Below are 21,922 nucleotides of genomic sequence, written 5' to 3' on the forward strand. Positions count from 1 at the left end.
AGTGGCTTGCCTGTGATTACATTACAGGTAACAAACAGAGCTAGTCTTGGGACTTCTGTCTTTTCAGGTAGCTAGCTAACCCAGTGGATAAGCCACTGGTCCTAAAGTCAGGAAGACCTGAGTTCAAATGTGACCTCAAATATTTACTGTTTGACCCTGAGCAATTCCTTAAACTCTGTCTGCCTCAGATTCTTCGAATATAAAATGGGAATCATAATAGCACCTACCTCACAGGATTATGAAGATCATATGAGATAATAATTATAAAGCACTTAGCACAATGACTGGTATATAGTAACATATCTTATTAATAATACTATATTAATTAAGATAGCAATTAATAATATATAGTAATATAATTCCAGCTTAATAAATATTAAATCTCTGCCTGTTTTTTGGATTTTAAGTACACTATTATGACTTCCATTTCTGCTCTACCTAAATAAGTCACATAATAGATTTCACTTTATATAAAACTGTTCTCCTTTTAAAACACTACATTTAGATTCTCCTTTATAGACCACAATTCTCTACGATTGCAAGCTCTCATCCTTCCACATCTTCCATTGTCTCTTCAATCTACTCTTTGTCACTGCAAGCTCACATCTTTTGATCTCTGTTTTTTCCTTCATCACCCCTATTTTTACTTTACTTCCCTCCCTTCAGAGTTTCCACATTATGGTCAGTTATTTCAACAATAGCTCCACTGTTGCTTTGCTTTATCTAGTTTAGTTTCCAAATCTTAAAGAACTTCTGGAGGAAAGAGAAATTTAGTTGCCAAAACAAAATAAGCCTACAATTGAGCAACAAATCCTCAAAATTAAATAGTTGGTGTGTGTATAACTTTGAATAAGCTCCAGAAGAGATTACATAAAGGACATTTTGCTACTACCTTTGGATCAACTAAGAAATCCAATTTTAAAATAAATATCTATTTTTCATAACTACACAAACATGGTCATCCTTATATATACATACTTAAAACACACCTGATGATGGAGAAAGTCACAAAATCATGCCAAATGAGTCCACAATAAACTTACATCCTTTAACTTTAAGTAATACCATCTTCCTCTTAACATCTCTATTTTAGATGAAAGTATTACTATCTTTCTAGGTACTCAGAATCTAAACCTAAACCAGAATCTAAATCAATAAATTCTACTACCTTAAAATCTCCTAGTCTACTGCTTGATCACCTTGCCTAAAGTCTTTCCCACTCCAGTTCATTCTCAATTCAGGTGTCAAATTAACATTTCTAAAGCATAAATCTGGCTGTATCATACCCTTCTCCTATTGAATGAGTTCCAGTGGCTTCCATTCACCTCTAGGATCAAATATAAAATCATCTTTTGGGGATTCAAATTCTTCATAACCAGGTTCCATCCAAAATTTCTAGTCTTCTGATATTTTACTCTTGCTACTCCCCTTGTCATGCTCTCCAACCCAATGATACCATCCTCTTTGCTGTTACTCACACTAGACTCCCAACAGGTTCATTGACTGTTCCCTCTGCCTGGAATACTGTCCCTTCTCAGTTCTTCTTCCTGGCCTCCCTGACTTTCTTCATGTCTGCCATATTTGTTGTTGTTGAGTCATTTTTTAGTTGTATCCTACTCTCTGTGACCCCCTTGGGGATTTTCTTGTCAAAATTACTGGAGTGGTTTAACATTCCCTTCTTCAAATCATTTTTACAGATGAGGAAGCTGAGGCAAACAGGGTTAAAGGACTTACCCAGGATCACATAGCTAATAAGTGTCTGAGGCCAGATATTGAACTCCTGGAGATGTCTTGCTGACTTGAGACCCAGCACTCTATCCACTGTGCCACCTAGCTTCCCTCCTGGCATAAAGTAGGTGTTTAATAAAATAATAAATAAATTAAAATAAAATAAATAAATAAAATAATAAAAAACAAAAATAAAATAAATAAAATAAAATAAATAGTTTTTTGACGAATTCCTCTGTCTTTTCCATTCCACTCACACCGCTCTGTTGGAATATTCAACCTGTCAAATATTCTCTAAAGGAGATAAACCTGTACATATAATAGCATACACAAAAAGAGAGATCATTTGGAAATGGGGAAAGGGGATTATACTGCCAGAAAGCAGTTATCAGGAAAGATCTCCTGAAGAAGGTAGTCTTTAGGGTACTGAAAGTATGGGAAACACTAAAAGAGCTCCACTAATGCCTCATTTAACTTCCTCATTTTCTTTTACAAAAGGGGGAAAAAAGTGATATACACAGTGAATATTGGGCTATGTCAAACAAATGATTCCCAGGGCCCTGTTATCAGTAGAGTCAACAGATGGGAATCACTCATTCACCCCTGTGAAATAACAAAGCTTTTATTGAAGGTCTCAAAATTCCCATCACAATACTGCACTTATATACCCCAAGGACACATGGCAGGAGTTTAGTTTCATGTAACCAGATGATTAAGGCACAGCAACAATTGAAGCTGAAATGTCTGTTGGTTTTTATGCCCCAGTGATAACATCAGGCCAATATTTGGAACTCTTGATGGCATGTACTTATCCAGGAGAGAGAAGATTAAGCTCTGATATCTGTGATAGGAAATATCAGAGACAAAAAACTTATGAATGTCCCATTAGGTTCCAGGCTTCTGGCACCAGCAAAAACAGACCCCACAGGCCAACATCCTGAACACTTCAGATGCCCTCAGTGGATAGTAATGAGATTACTCTCTGACTAGAGGTGTCATTTTGCATATCTCTTCTTTTGGCATCAAAATCCAGTCAAGATATCTTGCATTATTCCTATTCTGCAATCACTAGACTTTATTTAGAGTGTCTCACACTGCTTCTATGGGAAAAATTGGGTGTCAAACACCCAAGGGGAAAAAATGGACAGTGTTTTGTAAATTGAGAACTGGTTAAAAAGTACACTGAATTTAATAAAGCATATTTATATAATTCTCTAAAGTTTAGAAAACAGTTTTTTCACCACAAAGTTATAAGGTAAGTCAAGAATTATATCATCCCCATTGTACAAAAAGAAAAAAATTATTATTATTATTATTTCACAAAAGAGAAAATGTGATTTGTCCATGGTTAAACAGCTATTATATGGCTTGACTTAAATCTAGGTTCCAACGCTGGCCTTTTTTCCTCTATGCCACACTGTGCCTCAGGGTCATTGCTTTTTAATAAAAATCCTTCTAATACAGTAGATTTGCAGAATTACTAGTTAACAAAGCTTTCCGGGGGGGGAGGGGGGAGGGTAAAAACTATAGGAAAGAACTTTGAATTCTGCTGGGTCAGTTACATAACTTGGCTAACAAACCCCTCTCTTCTCAATCATTTTAAGCCAAGAGTTCTTTACTTAGAGACTTAGAGAAGAAGTAGTTAGATTTCAAGATTTCCTGGCAGATCACCATCTGCTCAGCGAGTTATTTCTAACCTACCTGAATATCTAGGTCTTGTGCCGAAAGACAATGTGGTATAGTGATTGGTTCATAATAATCCAAAGGCAAATAGCTCTATGACTAGTGCACTAAGTTCTAGAGAGAGTAACAAACCTGAGCTCAAATCTAGTCTTAGTCACTTACCAACTGGGTAACCTGGGTAAGTCATTTAATTTCATTTTGCTTCTACTTCTTCCAATATAAAATGGGGATCATGATAGCATTTACCTCTGAGAGTGGTTGTAAGGATTAAAATGAGACAATATTTGTGAAGTGACTAGCAAAGGACCTGGCACATTAATGAATATTTTCCCTTCTCCCTTTCCCTAATCATGGAGTCACCATGGTGTTGTAGAATGAGTGGGAGATTCAGTCACAGAATACTGGTTCAAATCCCAACTTTTCTGACTATCTGTGTAGCCTTGGGAAAATCCCTTCATTTGTTAGCCCCAGTTTCCTCATTTGAAAATGAAAAGAGTGTATTATACAACCTTTAAGGTGTTTTCAGGTCCTATGTATGGTCCTATGACCTGGGCTTGAGCTCTATCTAGCCTATACTATCTGTACAAATTTGGACAAATTCCTGAAATTCACTGAATCTCAGTTCCTCAACTATAAAATGTGGATGGAAAGACTTGCACAATTAACCTCCTAGGATTCCTATGAGGAAGATACTATGAAAACTTTAAAGCACTATAGAAGGATAATTTTTTTCTTGTTCAGACACTGAGAAACAATTATTTCTCTGTGTGCAAAGCTCTAATTTAGGCTTTTGATATCTCAGAAATAATTTCGAGTATCAAGAGCCTTAAGAAGAAAACACACACACATACACACACACACACACACACACACACACACACACACGCTAAGCAAATTAATGAATGAAAAAGCATTCTCAAGCAATTACTATGTGTTAAGTACTTATACAAAGGACTGGGAATCAAAATACAAAAAATTAGATAGTTATTGTTTCCAAGAAGATTATATCCAATGGAGAAAAATTGTGTTTAGGGGACTAGTGGTCATAGAGGAGTATTTAAGCAATCATGGGAATGCAAAGAGGAGTCAAAGAGCAGTTGATTTCAAACTATTCTAATGCCATATTTGTTATGTATCTTAATTTATACAATATTTTATTACTTCAATTAGTTTAGGCAACATCCTACAAGTTATTTTGTAAACCAAGTCATTAAAAAATGAGAAGTCAAATATTCTACTGTAAAATCTCTCTATTTAAAAGTAGTGAAAAATAATATAACTTGTACTGAACAAAATCAAATCTCTGAATTAGGGAAGAAAACAAACATGGTTCTTCATTTACTAATATGATAGCAATTTTTTTCAAAAAGAATAAAAGAAATTAAATTGAGAAATCATCTTCCTGCACCAAACTAAACCAGGAAGATTAATTTCTCTGGTGAGTACCTGTATCAAAATGAACACAAATATTTACCTAGATGCATTTGAAAAGGAATAAGAGACTCCTTCCGTGTGTGTGTTGCCAATGTTTTCCAAAGAGATGAGTCTCTATGATCTTGTGTTGATGGTTACTATTAAGGCTGTAAATTGAATTGGAACTTGTTCGCTTTAACACATTAACACCAATATATGGCTTAGTATAAATTTTGCAACCATACATAAAACATATGTATAAAAGAAATGGAGAAATCAGACAATAAGAATTTCTTATTTTTTCATTTGTTTTCTCTCTGAACTTGACAAATAACAAATAAAATAAACATTTCCATATACAAACGAAAGTAATTAGGATTACACATGAATCTCTATTACATAAGGCTCATTTTCTTAAGTATAACATAAATTCAATATGTTACTTTCAAAGTTGCCTTGCTCATCTGTATTTCCTTCTAAACTTCTTTTGCTTGTTTTTAGGTATCTAAAAATGTATGCATATATATGACATATTTACATATTAATACATAGATTTTAATGACCTTTTTATATTCTTTTTCTTTTGACAATGACATTGCTAATTTCTACTCCAATTCCTTTTATCAATTAAAAATTAAAAGCTTTACCAAAAAAAAGTATACTTTAGTCATGACTAAAACTCTTGTTTTGTATTTGGAAATCTTTGTTTTGGAATTATAACCAGATAGAATTTAGCTAAAGCAAAATATTTTTCCCCAAACCTTGTTTTATATGAATCTTTGTGTTTCAAATATGTTTCTTGTAAACCACATATTGTTAGGTTGTTTTCTTCTTCTTCTGCTTATTTATTCTTCTATCTTCTGTTTTTTGAATGATTTCAATCCATTAACATTCACAGTTATAATAGTTAATTGTGTATTTTCCTTTATCTTGTTCTCTTATGCTTCTTTGCCTCTTTACAAAAAAGAGGGTGATGAGAGAGAAGGCATATATACAACAATGGTGCTCTATAATGGACTTAATTTGTTTTAACTTTATTATCTTTCTTCTCACCTATATGCAGATTCTTATACATTATTTCTTTCCTTTTAAACTACTTTTCACAATTCACCCTCTGAGTTTAGAGTTTATTTTGCTTGTAATTAATCCCTTCTGCAACCTACCCTCCCACTTATTAACCTCACAGTCTGATCTCTCCTTTTTCAATGTCTAATTTAATGTATGTGTTCTCTTCTCCTTTGACCACTTTGATGAAATTGGGGTTTAAGCAATACCCACTTTCCTATCTCTTCCTTCTTTTTTATATATTCTTCTATTGATAATCTCTAATTATATGAGATAACATTACTACCCATTCTCTCCTCTTTCTCCTCTTCCTTGGTGTAGTCCTTCATCCTACCCTTTCATTTCTTTTAAGATAAAAAAAAAAGAATGAAAAAAATACATGACAACCCATTTTCTTACTTAATTCCCTCTATGACCCCTGATGACCTTAAAGTTTTGAGCAGAGACTTGTAAATGTAAACATTTTTTCTTTGAATAATTTCTAGTGAATGCTAACTCATGTGAATTTTTTCTGTTTCTCTTGACTCCTATGTTTATAAAGTTTATAAAGTTTCCATTTAGTTATGGTCTTTTTCATCAAGAATGCTGGGAAGTTCTCTGTTTTATTTAAAATTAATTTTTCCTCTTCAGAATAATGCTAAGTTTTGCTGAACAAGTTATTTTTGGTTGAAATATTAAATCTTTCTGCCTTTTGGTGTATTTTGCTTTTTAATTTATTGTTTTCCAAGTTTTCTGCTTCTTTTAAATACTATTTGATAATTTTGGGGATCCTAACTGGTTCCTTGGTACTTCAATTTTCCTACTTTCCAGCTGCTACGGGTATTTTTTTTTTTCCTGTGGTATAAAAGCTCTGGATTTTGACTATGATGTTTCCAGGAATTTTCATTTTGCAATTTCTTCTACCATGTAACATGGATTTTTCTTATATTTTCATTTTGCTTCTCACCTCTAACAGTTCTTCATATTTTATTTTATGATGAATCTCTCTCTCTCTCTCACACACACACACACACACACACACACACAAACAACAACAACAACAACTTTCCAGGAACAGAATGATTCTTAAATGATCTCTTCTTGATCTGTTCTCCAGATTAGTTTTTATTTAATGGGATCTTATACGTTCTTCTACTTTTTCAGTATTTTAGCTTTGTGTTAGTAGTTTTTGCTTCCTCACTGAGTCATTAACCTCTGCTTGATCCCTCTTGTACTAAAATGCTAATTCTCTTTATTCCAAATTCTTACTTTAGTATTTTCATTTAAAATATCATTTTAGATTCTATTTTGAAAAATTTGTTTCATTTATTCCAGGAATTCTAGTTGACCACATGACTAATCTATATCCTTTTTTGAAGCTTTGCTTATAGAAGTTATTTTTTTCTTTTTGATTTATGTTTTGGACATTCTAGAAACAACAGTAACTCTTTGTCATAGAAATATTTTTTTTTTGTTTACTCATTTTTCTAGCCTTAATTCCTGAAATGAAACATTGTACTGGGCCAGTCTATGTTCACTTCTAGAAGGCTTTGTTTAGTCCTGATTTGTATTTCCTGCATCCCTTTTGTTGTTGCTCTGGATATTGAGCACCACATTCTTCTAGTTTCTTAGAGATGACTCAAGATATGAAATTACAAAATTTTCAATATGCCTTAAGTCATCTGATTTGGTTGAACTCTGATTTCTGCCCCCTTGGTTTTATCTTGGCCATCTTTTCTGTTGGTAGAGCTGTGAATTGGTTCAAGTATTGTACAAAGCACTTTGTAACTATTACCCCAAATCACCAAACTATACTTACCCTTTTATTCAGTAGTACCACTTTTAGGGTTATACCTCAAAACATTAAAGAAAGTGAATAAAAGCACTTCTATGTACTACTTTATTTCTAGCTATTGCTTTTGTAGTGGCAAAGAAAGGGAAATCAAGAAGGTGCCAATCAAATGTAGAATGGCTGAGTAAATTATGGCCTATCTATGTATTGTGCTATAAGAAATAGAGAAAAAAAAAGATTCATAGAAACCTGGGAAGCCATTTATAGCTGATTTTGAGTAAAAGGAGAAAACCCAGGAGAACAAGTTACATAATTAACAACCACCCTGTGAAGGAAAATTTTTCAAAAAATAATCAGTCATCTATCACAATTCCAGAGCATTATGGATGAGTCATACCCTGCATCTCCTAATAGAGAGATTATGTATTAAAGATGTAGACTTGAGACATTCATTTTTGAACATCGTCAATAAAGGAATTTTTTGTGTTTGACTATAAATATTTGTTACAAGAGTTTTATTTATTTCTCTATTCCCATCTGAGAAAATAATTGTTGTTAATTGACAAACATTTTAATGATTAGAGACTTCATTCTCAGACTTTCCCTTTTTCAGAAAATATTTTTTAATTATCAAATATGTCATAAGACCACTCCTGGATTTGTACATATCTCAATTAATGCCTTTGAGTTTGAAAGAGGTACCTATTTGCTTAAGAATCAACATATAAAAAGGATGGTTTGCACTAAGAAAATGCAAAAGGTATTGGTAAAGAAGATATAGACCTTGTAATAAATATTGTCTTTTCTAGCTACATCCTTTGTCTCTAACATGAGCATAAATACTGACCAAATATCCTTTACATTTCACAGGATCTGGCCTATCTATTTTATAGTTATAGAGAAGAAAAGAGGTTTCTGTTTAACATTTTTTTTGCCTAAGAATACAAAATCTCTAGCCATATCACTGAGCATTATATTTAATGAACTAGAGCAAAAGAAGTTATTTAGAAGGTCCTAAGTAGAGTAAGCCATTATATTTGGCTCCAGAAATGAGACAGACCTAAGGGAAAATCTTAATGTGGCTCATTCAACTGTGACAAACTTCAGAAGGAAGGGAAAAGCCCTATCAGTTAGAACAAGAAGCAAAGATTTATATAGCATGGTAGCTAGAACACAAAGACTGTAGGATGTGGGTAAATGAGTAGTTATAAAAATGAGTCCTGGACTGATACATAATTAGAAAGAAATCTGAATTGACTTAAAGAAACTGCAACAGTATGTTTAACAAAAAGCAAGTGAAAAGTCTCAGAGAAATATAATATATTATAAACTTCCTTTTATCATTTGGCATGATCTTAATCAGAATATGTCCTGAATGAGAAGGGAAGACCTCTGAGTTTATTCAAGCAGATACTGACATCTCTCTTCATTATTTGAAAAGAATATCAGGAAAGAGGAGAGAAATGATCAAGGATGTCACTAGTAAAATACAGTGATTTTATGGAGATCTGGAATCAGGAAGACTCATCTTCATGAATTCAAATCCAGCCACAGACACTTACTAGCTATGTGACCCCTGAACAAGTCACTTAACACTATTTGGCTCAGTTCCCCATTCATAAAATAAGCTGGAGAAGGAAATGAGAAGTTGCTCCAATATCTTTGCCAAGAAAACTCTAAGTGGAGTCATAGAGTCAGACACCACTGAAAAAAGCCTAAACAACAACAGTGACTCTCTCATCAAATCCAAGTTTTGTTGTTTTTTTTTTATCAGATATCCAAGCACCTTTCCAATTTAGGATCACCTGTTCAACTTGATTTTCCATTATTCCCTATATGAACCTCTGTTCCTCTTCATCTATTCATTGTTCCCTCTCTCCCCTGGAATGCTATCCATCTCTCAAACTCAGCTTATATCCTTCTTCTTCCATGATTCCTCCTTAGCTATTCCCTGCCAATAATTTTTCTACATTCTGGGAATCTCCCCAGAATTTACTATATGTAATAAGGTTTCAAGGTAAATGTTTTGCCACTTTCTTGTTTTGATCTTTGGCGTTGTTGCACGTGGATAAATGTCCTCTCTCCAACAAAGTTTTAAGTTCCTTATAGGGCAATACCATATTCTTCTTTTGAGTCTCCCACACTGTCCTCTGGGACTTTTTTCTTACATTTTGTTCATTATGCTTTAATTAAATTGCTTTCTTTAGTCATATAGATTTTATTTTATTCATTAAAAATATCATTCTGAGGAGGTGGTCACAGGCTTCACCAAACTGTAACACACAAAATGGTTAAAAAAATCCTGAAATAACACAAGACTACACATTCACATCTAGGGCTCAGCCAAGACTTATTGAATCCAACTGAATCACCAAAAACAATTATTAGATACTCATTCAAACATGGCAGTTATAAGTACCATGCAAAGTGAATTACGCAAGCACAATCCTTACCTCCGAGGAAATTATAATCATAGGTATTACTTCCAACAAGAGGTGGGCTGGTGTAATGGATATTGTGCTAGTCTTCAAGTGAGGATGACTTGGATTCAAATCCTGAACCTTATGAATATTGCTTGTGTAACTTTTGGCAAGTCATTTAAATAATCAGTGCTTCATAACCATTCTCTAAGAATGTTAAATGATACAATCTAAATTGGCAAAGGATCTTTAAAAGTGGAAGAAACCACAGTTCTGTATCATAAAAAAACATACATTAATATCTCCAGTCACTATAAATAGATATCCTGTGTCAGATATTTAAAGAAAAATAATTTCCAATTCCAGTTTACGTAGGGAAAGATAGAGACTAAGGAAGTCTTTTGAAATGTCACCCTCCTAAAGTTAAATTTAGACTAATGAAAAGGTTTGGAGTGGTGCTGACTTGAGCTGAGCTCTTCCACTCTGAATTCTAACAATGGATGGCTTTGTTTCCATTTACGTCATACAACTTGACAGATCTTTGGATTTTATTTTTTAAATATACTCTTAAGAAAGTTTGAAATGTACAAAAATGACTCTTCTAAATTTTTATTAATCTGTGACCTTTTCAAATGATAAGTTATGAGAAGTTCCAGTGTTCTGTGGTGCTCACTGACATTTATTTAATTTCTGACATTATGGATCAATTGCAGAAAATCTACACTTTCTTTGAAATCTGTTCCTGTAAGCTCAACAGTACACTCCAAGACACTAGAAAAGTGTAACAGGAGTCAGATAAAATAATTCCAGTAGCTTCATTTATTTTTCTAAAGAACGGTTTTGAAACAATTAGAATCATGTCCTTCTACTACTCAAGAATCCTCAGTGCCTCCACACTACCTCCTGAATAAGATCTGCATTTAGGCTAATATTCAAGTGCTTTTAAAATTGTATGCACTTACATAATTTTTATATCTCCTGTCATTCCAGAGTGGTGTCTAGCTTATAGAAAGGTGCAACAATTGCTTGAATCAAAATAGGTATCAATTCATGTTAAAATGTAAATGGGACTTCCAGGTAATCATGGCTGCAATCTAGACACCACACACTTCCTCTCCCCGGCACCAAACGAAATAGACTACATCAAAGGAGCATAAAAATCACCTTTGAAGGAACAGAAGGACTTCCAAGTACTCCCCAGTACACCACAGAGGCAAAGGTAAGTGGGGTTTGAACATTTCCACACTATAACAAGAAGGAGGAAAAGCTTGCACAGAAATGTGAACTGAACCTCCCTCCCCCCCCACCCACCTTCCCCACCAAACCAGAGTGAGCTACCGGAGCGCTCACTGGGACAGCGACAACTTCTCTGTCTGCGGGGGGAGCACTCCAGGGTCCTTGGGATCTGGGGACTGCCAGGCAAAAACGTCTCAGGGAGGTTTCATGGGAGAACCCGGCCCTGACCACAGGGGGTCAGCGGACGTGTACTCTGGGCAGTTGCGCTGAGCATCTGGGTGGAGCTAAACACCAGGGGCTGACCACCCGCTGATTATCTGGATGGAACTGAAAACCTGGGCGGTTGGGCTATGATCAAGGGCCCCGCTCTAAGAAACCTCGGAGGCTGGGAAGAACTAGTCTGCAGCAACCTAAATTCACAGAAAACCCGCCCATATCACCCAGACCCCAGACCAAAAAGGAAAGGGGAATAAAACCACCAAAGGGAGGGCTCACATGGCCCAAAATCAAGCCTCCAGGAAGAAAGGGAAAAAGGTAACTATTGAAAACTTTTATGGTGGAAGTACCCAAGGAAAAGAAGAGAATGAGGAGGAAATCCAAAAAAAAAAAAAAATCCAGAACATGCCTCCCAAAATGGAAACTATCAACAAGCTCTGGAAGATCTCAAACTGGAACTTATCCAAAAGATGGAAACCTGGAAAGAAAAATGGGAGAAAGATATCAGCAGTCTGACAGATAAGACTACTCAATTGGAAAAAGAGCTGGAAGCATCCAATAGAAGGGCAGACAAAGCTGAAAAGCAAAACCAGTCCCTAAAGACCAGAATTAAGCAACTCAAAGAAGGTGAGATCATAAAACAGCAAGAATCAATAAAGCAAACCAAAAAAATTAATGAATTAGAAGAAAACATAAAATATCTCACTGAGAAGGTCACAGATCTGGAAAACAGAGGGAGAAGAGAAAACCTCCAAATTATCAGTCTCCCAGAAAAACCAGAGATAAACAATAAACTCGATATTATTCTACAGGAGATTATAAAAGAAAATTGCCCCCACGTTCTGGAGCAAGGGGGAAAAATAGAAATAGAAAGGGTTCATAGAACACCCTCTATACTAAATCCCCAAAAGACAACCCTTAGAAATGTAATTGCCAAATTCAAGAGTTTCCAAGAAAAGGAGAAAATCCTACAAGAAGCCAAGAAGAGGAGCTTCAGATATAAGGGGCCTCCCATAAGGATCACACATGACTTAGCAGCTAACACACTAAGAGACCACAAAGCATGGAACACAATATTTAGAAAGGCAAGAGAGCTGGGTCTCCAATCAAGAATCAACTACCCAGCAAAACTGACTATATACTACCAGGGGAAAGTATGGGCATTCAACAAAACAGAAGATTTCCAAGCATTTGCTAAGAAAAGACCAGAACTTAGTGGAAATTTTGATATCCAAGCACAGAAAGCAAGAGAAACATGAAAAGGTAAATATGAAAGAAAGGGAAAAGGAGATAAATCTTATCTTTTTCTTTAAGTCAAACTCTCTTCTATAAGGACTACATTTATATCAAATTATATATATTAATATGTGGGGAAAATGTTTTGTGTAACTCTCAAAAATTGTATGCATCATAAGAGTAGTTAGAAGAAACATGCATAGGGAAAGATTGGGGCATTAAGAAGATTTGGGGAAAGCGGGGGCAAAGAAAGGAAAAAGGAGGGGGGAACCGTCGATAATACTAAGATTCACTTCAAGAAATAGGGTATGACTTAATAGAATAATCTTTCCCATATAAAGATACACATGGGAAGGGGAGGGGAAGAACTCTCATATGAGGAGAGGAAGAGAGCGTGAAGGGGAATTACTTAAACCTTACTCTCAGTGAAATCAACTCTGAGAGGGAAGAACATCTAGATCCAGTGGGATCCTGAATTTTATCTTATCCATTAGGGCAAGAAGAAAGGAAAATTAAGGAGGGGGAGGGGGAAGGGAGTATAAAAAGGGAGGGAAGGAGAGGGGGGAGGGGAAGGGAGCATAAAAAGGGAGGGGCTAGAAAGGGAAGCATATCAAGGGAGGGGACTAGGGGGACTGACCTAAAGTAAATAACTGGTTCAAAAGGATATAGCTAAAGAAGAAAGGTCAGAACTAGGGGAAGATATCAAAATGCTAGCGAATCCACAAATGACAATCATAACTTTGAATGTGAATGGGATGAACTCACCCATAAAATGTAGACAAATAGCAGACTGGATTAGAACCCAAAACCCTACCATTTGTTGTCTTCAAGAAACACATATGAGGCGGGTTGACACTCACAAGATTAGAATTAAAGGTTGGAGTAAGACCTTTTGGTCCTCAACTGATAGAAAGAAGGCAGGAGTTGCAATCATGATATCTGTCAAAGCCAAAGCAAAAATAGACCTGATCAAAAGGGATAGGGAAGGTAAATATATTCTGTTAAAAGGGAGTATAGACAATGAGGAAATATCACTAATCAACATGTATACACCAAATGGTATAGCACTCAAATTTTTAATAGAGAAACTAGGAGAATTGAAGGAGGAAATAGACAGTAAAACCATATTAGTGGGAGACTTGAACCAACCACTATCAAATTTAGATAAATCAAACCAAAAAATAAACAAGAAAGAGGTAAAAGAGGTGAATGAAATCTTAGAAAAATTAGAGTTAATAGACATATGGAGAAAAATAAATAGGGACAAAAAGGAATACACCTTCTTCTCAGCACCACATGGACCATTCACAAAAATAGATCATACACTAGGTCACAGAAACATGGCACTCAAATGCAGAAAAGCAGAAATAATAAATGCAGCCTTTTCGGATCACAAGGCAATAAAAATATTGATTGGTAAGGGTACATGGAGAGCCAAATCAAAAATTAATTGGAAATTAAATAATATGATACTCCAAAATCAGATAGTTAGAGAAGAAATCATAGAAACAATTAATAATTTCATTGAAGAAAATGACAAAGGCGAGACATCCTTTCCAACCTTATGGGATGCAGCCAAGGCAGTACTTAGAGGAAAATTCATATCTGTGAGTGCATATATTAACCAATTAGGGAGGACAGAGATCAAGGAATTGGAAATGCAAATCAAAAAACTTGAGAACGAACAAATTAAAACCCCCCAGAAGAAAACCAAACTAGAGATCCCAAAAATTAAGGGAGAAATTAATAAAATTGAAAGTGATAGAACTATTGAGCTAATAAACAAGACTAGAAGCTGGTACTTTGAAAAACCAGACAAAATAGACAAAGTACTGGTCAATCTAATTTAAAAAAGGAAAGAACAAAGGCAAATTAACAGCATCAAGGATGAAAAGGGGGATCTCACCTCCAATGAAGAGGAAATTAAGGCAATCATTAAAAACTACTTTGCCTAACTACATGGCAATAAATATACCAACCTAGGTTATATGGATGAATATTTACAAAAATATAAATTGCCTAGACTAACAGAAGAAGAAATAGATTTCTTAAATAATCCCATATCAGAAAAAGAAATCCAACAGGCCATAAAAGAACTTCCTAAGAAAAAATCCCCAGGGCCTGAAGGATTCACCAGTGAATTCTATCAAACATTCGAAGAACAGCTAACTCCAATACTATACAAACTATTTGACATAATAAGCAAAGAGGGAGTTCTACCAAACTCCTTTTATGACACAAACATGGTACTAATTCCAAAGCCAGGCAGGCCAAAAACAGAGAAAGAAAATTATAGACCAATCTCCCTAATGAATATAGATGCAAAAATCTTAAATAGGATACTAGCAAAAAGACTCCAGCAAGTGATCAGAAGGGTCATCCACCATGATCAAGTAGGATTTATACCAGGGATGCAGGGCTGGTTCAACATTAGGAAAACTATCCACATAATTGACCACATCAACAAGCAAACCAACAAGAACCACATGATTATCTCAATAGATGCAGAAAAAGCCTTTGATAAAATACAACACCCAATCCTACTAAAAACACTAGAAAGCATAGGAATAGAAGGGTCGTTCCTAAAAATAATAAACAGTATATATCTAAAACCATCAACTAATATCATCTGCAATGGGGATAAACTAGATCCATTCCCATCAAGATCAGGAGGTAAACAAGGATGCCCATTATCACCTCTATTATTTGACATTGTACTAGAAACACTAGCAGTAGCAATTAGAGAAGAAAAAGAAATTGAAGGCATTAAAATAGGCAAGGAGGGGACCAAATTATCGCTCTTTGCAGATGACATGATGGTCTACTTAAAGAATCCTAGAGATTCAATCAAAAAGCTAATCGAAATAATCAACAACTTTAGCAAAGTTGCAAGATACAAAATAAACCCACATAAGTCATCAGCATTTCTATATAATTCCAACACAGCTCAGCAGCAAGAACCAGAAAGAGAAATCCCATTCAAAATTACCTTAGACAAAATAAAGTACTTAGGAATCTATCTCCCAAGACAAACACAGGAACTATATGAACACAACTACAAAACACTTTCCACACAACTAAAACTAGACTTGAACAATTGGAAGAACCTTAACTGCTCATGGGTAGGACGAGCCAATATAATAAGAATGACCGTCCTACCCAAACTCATCTATCTATTTAGTGCCATACCCATGGAACTTCCAAAAAATTTTTTTACTGATTTAGAAAAAACCATAACAAAGTTCATTTGGAAGAACAAAAGATCAAGGATATCCAGGGAAATAATGAAAAAAAAATACAAAGGAAGGGGGCCTTGCAGTCCCAGATCTCAGACTATATTATAAAGCAGAGGTCATCAAAACAATTTGGTACTGGCTAAGAGACAGAAAGGAGGATCAGTGGAATAGACTGGGGGCAAGCGACCTCAGCAAGGCAGTATATGACAAACCCAAAGATCCCAGCTTTTGGGATAAAAATCCAATATTTCATAAAAACTGCTGGGAAAATTGGAGGACAGTGTTGGAAAGATTAGGTTTAGATCAACACCTGACACCCTACACCAAGATAAATTCAAAATGGGTGAATGACTTGAACATAAAGAAGGAAACTATAAGAAAATTAGGCGAACACAGAATAGCATACATGTCAGACCTTTGGGAAGGGAAAGACTTCAAAACCAAGCAAGAATTAGAAAGAGTTACAAAATGCAAAATAAATAATTTGGAATACATCAAGTTAAAAAGTTTTTGTACAAACAAAACCATTGTAACCAAAATCAGAAGGGTAGCAACAAATTGGGAAACAATCTTCATAAAAACCTCTGACAACGGTTTAATTACTCAAATATACAAAGAACTAAATCAATTATACAAAAAATCAAGCCATTCTCCAATTGATAAATGGGCAAGGGACATGAACAGGCAGTTGTCAGCCAAAGAAATCAAAACTATTAATCAGCACATGAAAAAGTGCTCTACATCCCTTATAATCAGAGAGATTCAAATCAAAACAACTCTGAGGTATCTCCTCACACCTAGCAGACTGGCTAACATGACAGCTATGGAAAGTAATGAATGCTGGAGGGGATGTGGCAAAGTGGGGACACTAATTCATTGCTGGTGGAGTTGTGAATTGATCCAGCCATTCTGGAGGGCAATTTGGAACTATGCCCAAAGGGTGATAAAAGACTGTCTGCCCTTTGATCTAGCTATAGCACTGCTGTGTTTGTACCCCAAAGAGATAATAAGAAAAAAAACTTTTACAAGAATATTCATAGCTGCACTCTTTGTGGTGGCCAAAAATTGGAAAACGAGGGGATGCCCATCAATTGGGGAATGGCTGAACAAACTGTGGTATATGTTGGTGATGGAATACTATTGTGCTAAAAGGAATAATAAAGTAGAGGAATTCCATGGAGACTGGAAAAACCTCCAGGAAGTGATGCAGAGTGAAAGGAGCAGAACCAGGAAAACATTGTACACAGAGACTGATACATTGTGGTACAATCGAAGGTGATGGACTTCTCCAGTAGTGGCAATGCAACGTCCCTGAACAATCTGCAGGGATCTAAAAAATACTATCCACAAGCAGAGGATAAACTGTGGGAATAAAAACACCGAAGAAAAGCAACTGCTTGACTACAGGGGTTGGGGGGATATGACTGAGGAGAGACTCTAAATGAACACTCTAATGCAAATACCAACAACAGGGAAATGGGTTCAAGTCAAGAACACATGTGATAACCAGTGGAATTGTGTGTCGGCTATGGGAGAGGGAAAGGTGGTGGGAGAGGGGGAGGCGAGGAAAAGAAAATTATCTTTGTTTCCACTGAATATGTTTGGAAATGACCAAATAAAATAATGTTTAAAATTTTAAAAAAATGTAAAAGACTGAAATTTTAAAAAATCTAGAGAGAGAATAAGAGAGCAAGAATTAAAAGAGAGGGACACTGAGAAAAAGAAAGTTGAAGGCCACTACATCTGAAAACACTTAATTTTCAGTTACAATAATTTATTTAAATCAGATTAGCTTGTTAGATTCAATTTTTAGAAAGAGTCATTTTTCTTTACTGTATTGACTATTAATTATTTGCTAGAGAAGTTATGGAAGGCTATCTTTGCCAAAGCTTTAGCTATTAGGCTGTCACTCTCTCTTATGCAAAGATCAAGTAGCAGGTTTTCCCTTCTAAAGGAAAACAATGAAATGTTCTATGAGTTTCTGACCTTTCTTTTGGAGTTGCTCTTGATCTGTTTGTTCAGTTATTTTCAGTCATATGTGATCCTTCATAACTCCATTTGGCATTTTCTTGGCAAAGGTAGTAGAGTGGTTTGCCATTTCCTTCTCTGGTTCATTTTATAGATAAGGAAACTGAGGAAAAGAAGACTAAGTGATTTGCCCAAGGCACATAACTAGCAAGTGTCTGAATCCAGATCTGTACTCAGTTCTTCCTGACTCCTCCTCTATGATACCTAGCTTCCTGCTCTGTACCTCTTCTTTTAAAATCAGAAATTAATAATAATAGCACCATTGCTTTAAACATGGATGTTTCTATCACATTCCAAATGATGATTTTAAAATGTTCCCCCCCCCTTAGGTGGCTTGAATCCCAATGCCAATGCTATGCATTGTCTATCTTCTCCTAAAGTTGTTTTTCATTTCCCCTTATTGATAGAACTCAATTCCACAACAGTTCAATATGGTCCCATAAAAAGCAATTTCCTTTCCTAAAAAGGCATAACCATGAAGCAAATGACTTCCAGTGAACTGGCCTTCCTTATCTCATTATCCATTTCAATGTTGTTAAAGTGTTCCTTTTACAGATAACTTATTTCTCTGTACAGGAAAAGCTATACTTATTCAATGGCAAGATGCAAAATAAAAGTCTAACAAGTATAGGTCACTTTCTAGAGAGACTGTGTCCTTGACTTCTATCTGTATTATGATGAGGGTTTTGACCTAAAGCAGAAAAATAATTGTCAAATGGCAGAGAAGATTTAGAAACAGAAATTTCTGATTCATTTTAGGAGATAAATCCCTTGATAATGACCACAGTTGGTCCTGAAAAGAGATGAGAAAATATCCTTCCTTGTTGTCTTTGTAGAGGTGGGGAATGATGGGTATAGACCACATGGTTGATATATTGGTTAATTTTTATGAATTGGTTTTTCCCCTTTTTTTAAACAAAAGATGGCTAATTGGGTAGGGAAAGGCAAGAGATATAGTCATAAAAGGGGATGATATAAACAAAAGAAAAAAAATTTAAGATACTATTTCTTTCTGTCATATACAACAAATTGTCTGTGTATTGGTTTGTTGAGCTAATTGATTATTTATTTCCTCCTAACTGTATAGAATATGCAAAAGACACCAATATGATCTAGAAAAAGATACTTTTTTTAGCACTTACTTTCCATCTTAGAATAAATAATGTGTATTGGTTCCAAGGCAGAAGACTGGTAAGCGCTAGATAATGGGGATTAAGTGACTTGCTCAGGGTCATGCAGCTAGGAAGTATCTGAGGTCAAATGAAGACACCCCATCTCTTGGTGTGGTTCTCATTTTTAAGTATTTGAAAACTATATTTCAATAGAACTTATTTCCTTTGTAATTCTATATATTTTATTTTATGTATCCATAAAACATTCTAAGAAAAGATGTATAGACTTCTCCAGGCTGCTAAAGGAGCCTATGACTAAAAAAAAATGAAAAAAAAAAACCCTACCGATCTCATCCAACTCCTTCAGTTTATGGACACGGAAGCTGAGACACAAGCATGTTAGGTGGCTTACTCAAGGTCACAGGAGAAGTCAATAGAAGAGCAGGAATGCAAACCCAGACTGCAATTACAGTTTCCTTTCCACTGTATCCCAGGGATATAGTTGTTGAGATAATGGATGGCATCATAAGTTGTTCTCTTTTTTTCTTAATCAAGTCACCCATAAGAGATTAAAGGAAGAATAGAATATTATGACACTCCAATTTTAGTGAATAAATCAGCATGTGTCATCACTCAAAGCTATTCATCTTGAGGTAAAGTTTTCAGATGAATCATAAAAGAGAAAGGAACAATTGCTTAGCTGAGAAGGGAAGATGATTGTGCCACTAGAAAAGAGTTCAGGGAGGAAAGTCAGCACAAGAATGGGAAAAGAGAACAAAGAAGTCCAAGGAAATGAGATCCAGTATGATGAGAGAAAATCAGATTCCCAAACATTTTAATTTTTATGTTGGATTCTGCCCTGAATCTCTTCCATCTCAGTGGTGAACAGCTTTGACAAACATGCATCTCCCTGTTTTATTTTTTCCTGAGGATAATCACAGCGTTATTAAAAAGGATTATTTTTGTTGTCATATCTCAAGGAACTTTAAATGATTTTGATGTATAGATAGGAGATTTCTTGTTGGAAAAGAGCCGTTAAGGTAGTATTTCTGTTCTTTGAAATGAAATGCTTTCTCATATTCAACCAACAATAAATACAGTGAGATCTTTATTCTTTTCATCTTTTAGTGCAATACAGAATTAAAGTTGAGAAGAGATTCTTCATAGATGCTAAGTTCCTACAGGTGCCATACTTTGAGGATGACGCTATATATAAATCAATCCCTAAGAAATTTCAGAAAATCCTAGAAAAAGATTTAAAACCAATAAAAAATTTCATCTGACTATATTTAAAACTGAAGCTGAAGAAGGTTGAGTGAATTGCCCAGGGGCACTTAGCTGCTCATAAGCTTCTAAGGCAAAAAGTGAAGGTATGGTTTCTTGCTTCCAGGTGCAGCATCTTTCCTGCCTTACAATCAAAACCCAGAACCATGAGCAAGTCATCTAGCTTTTATGTTCACTTTCTTCATCTGTAAAACAAATATAAATGGGTTTGAATTTTCCTACTAACTTAGCTATGGGAAAGTGCTTTGTGGTCTTTAAAATTATATAAACATGCATTAATATTTTGTTGTTGTTATTTAGTCATTTCAGTCATGTTTGATTCTTCATGACCCTATTTGGGATTTTCTTTGCATAGATACTAGAATGATTTTCCATTTCCTTCTCCAGCTCATTTTACAGATGAAGAAACTGAGGCAAAAAGGCTAAATGACTTGTCCAAGCTAATAAGTGTCTGAGGTTGGATTTGAGCTTAAGAAGATGAGTCTTCCTGACTCCAGACCTAGTACTCTATACACTTCACCACTTAGGTACTCACATTATTATTTAAGAATTGAATAAATAAGAGAACAAATGAGTTTAATAGAAAACACAAAAATTTTAGCATTTTCAATTAAAAGGTATGGATCAAGTTTAAGATAAGAAGAGAGAGAATCAGCATGCTGTCACGGATAGAAGACTTCTGAGAGTCAAGAAGAACTAAGTTCAAATCCTTCCTCTAACATGTGTAGATTATGTGATCAAAGACAAGTCTCATCCCCACTGGAGCCCTGTCAACTCTCTTACACTTCAAGTTAAAGATATTACTAGTGGGGACAGCTGGGTAGCTCAGTGGATTGAGAGCCAGGCCCAGAGACAGGAGGTCCTAGGTTCAAATCTGGCCTCAGACACTTCCCAGCTGTGTGACCCTGGGCAAGTCACTTGACCCCCATAGCCTAGCCCTTAACATTCTTCTGCCTTGGAGCCAATACACAGTATTGACTCCAAGACAGAAGGTAAGGGTTTAAAAAAAAAAAGATATTACTAGCTGAGTAGCCAAGGGCAAATAATCACTTGAGCTTTTTCATGTCTCTGCCAGCTCTCTAAATCTAAGACTCTATATGATATTCTGAATCTCGAGGAAAGGGTTTTCCACACCTGGACATTTCCTGGGTTCTAGTCCTGACTGTACCATTAATTATATAGCTATAAGTAAGTCATTAGTTTCCTCATCGATAACATAAAAGAATTAGTTAGGACAACTTTTAGAGTCCAGGTATAAAATGCTACAGTTCCATTAGCATGCCCTATCTCTATTTATCAAGCAACCCAGAAGTTTCATGTAATTGGTTTTTAAGGAGGATATGGGAACCCTCCCCACCACAATATATACACACAAATACACTAAATGTCCTGATAACACAACCCTGGGCCTCAGTCTCCTTATCTATAAAATGAAGGGCTAAGACGAAATGATCTAAGGTCTCTTTCAGCTCTGTCATTTTAAGAAAATGAACA

This window comes from Monodelphis domestica, chromosome 2 (genome assembly GCF_027887165.1).
Source record: "Monodelphis domestica isolate mMonDom1 chromosome 2, mMonDom1.pri, whole genome shotgun sequence".
In the NCBI taxonomy this organism is placed as follows: Eukaryota; Metazoa; Chordata; class Mammalia; order Didelphimorphia; family Didelphidae; genus Monodelphis; species Monodelphis domestica.